At 47.0% G+C, this 1,521-nt stretch overlaps 3 non-coding genes across 3 annotated transcripts; all 3 read left to right on the plus strand.

Moving 5' to 3' along the window:
* Positions 1–245: 245 nt before the first annotated feature.
* LOC123177957 (5S ribosomal RNA) lies at positions 246–364 on the plus strand. Its single transcript, XR_006489231.1, has one exon. It is a non-coding gene; the product is annotated as a 5S ribosomal RNA (ribosomal RNA).
* Positions 365–734: 370 nt separating this feature from the next.
* On the plus strand, positions 735–853 carry LOC123177958 (5S ribosomal RNA). The gene has a single exon (XR_006489232.1). It is a non-coding gene; the product is annotated as a 5S ribosomal RNA (ribosomal RNA).
* Positions 854–1,226: 373 nt separating this feature from the next.
* LOC123177956 (5S ribosomal RNA) lies at positions 1,227–1,345 on the plus strand. Its single transcript, XR_006489230.1, has one exon. It is a non-coding gene; the product is annotated as a 5S ribosomal RNA (ribosomal RNA).
* Positions 1,346–1,521: the final 176 nt, after the last annotated feature.

Genomic DNA, 1,521 nt, shown 5'->3' on the forward strand with positions numbered 1-1,521 from the left:
AGAGGCGGCTTTGTGGCGCGAGGAGCGCGTTCTGAAAGGGGTAAAAAATACGTGTTGCTGCGGTATAGAGGGAGGGGTGGAAACCGTGGTAAACTCGTCTCCGTGTTTGAGGGGGGGAGTAAGTAGTATATATAGGGCATTATCCATTATTAGGCAACGGTTGTAATGGTAGTAAGAATGACAATCATCTTTGTAGTGGACCTGGGAGTGGCAAGCATAAGGGACGAAGGCGGGGGTAACATGTTGGATGCGATCATACCAGCACTAAAGCACCGGATCCCATCAGAACTCCGAAGTTAAGCGTGCTTGGGCGAGAATAGTACTAGGATGGGTGACCTCCTGGGAAGTCGTCGTGTTGCATTCCCTTTTTAATTATTTTTTGCGCCTCATGACAAACATATCACATGTGCGCGCTATATATTAACCCCGTTATATTATTTTTGACATTTGCGATATGTTTTAGCTCGCTGGTCATTGGTCACGCGTCTAGAGGCGGCTTTGTGGCGCGAGGAGCGCGTTCTGAAAGGGGTAAAAAAATACGTGTTGCTGCGGTATAGAGGGAGGGGTGGAAACCATGGTAAACTCGTCTCCGTGTTTGAGGGGGGGAGTAAGTAGTATATATAGGGAATTTTCCATTATTAGGCAACGGTTGTAATGGTAGTAAGAATGACAATCATCTTTGTAGTGGACCTGGGAGTGGCAAGCATAAGGGACGAAGGCGGGGGTAACATGTTGGATGCGATCATAACAGCACTAAAGCACCGGATCCCATCAGAACTCCGAAGTTAAACGTGCTTGGGCGAGAATAGTACTAGGATGGGTGACCTCCTGGGAAGTCCTCGTGTTGCATTCCCTTTTTAATTATTTTTTGCGCCTCATGACAAACATATCACATGTGCGCGATATATATTAACCCCGTTATATTATTTTTGACATTTGCGATATGTTTTAGCTCGATGCTCATTGGTCACGCGTCTAGAGGCGGCTTTGTGGCGCGAGGAGCGCGTTCTGGAAGGGGTAAAAAAATACGTGTTGCTGCGGTATAGAGGGAGGGGTGGAAACCGTGGTAAACTCGTCTCCGTGTTTGAGGGGGGGGGGAGTAAGTAGTATATATAGGGCATTATCCATTATTAGGCAACGGTTGTAATGGTAGTAAGAATGACAATCATCTTTGCAGTGGATCTGGGAGTGGCAAGCATAAGGGACGAAGGCGGGGGTAACATGTTGGATGCGATCATACCAGCACTAAAGCACCGGATCCCATCAGAACTCCGAAGTTAAGCGTGCTTGGGCGAGAGTAGTACTTGGATGGGTGACCTCCTGGGAAGTCCTCGTGTTGCATTCCCTTTTTAATTATTTTTTGCGCCTCATGACAAACATATCACATGTGCGCAATATATATTAACCCCGTTATATTATTTTTGACATTTGCGATATGTTTTAGCTCGCTGCTCATTGGTCACGCGTCTAGAGGCGGCTTTGTGGCGCGAGGAGCGCGTTCTGAAAGGGGTAAAAAAATAC

The sequence above is a fragment of the Triticum aestivum genome, unplaced genomic scaffold (assembly GCF_018294505.1).
Source record: "Triticum aestivum cultivar Chinese Spring unplaced genomic scaffold, IWGSC CS RefSeq v2.1 scaffold73906, whole genome shotgun sequence".
NCBI lineage: Eukaryota > Viridiplantae > Streptophyta > Magnoliopsida > Poales > Poaceae > Triticum > Triticum aestivum.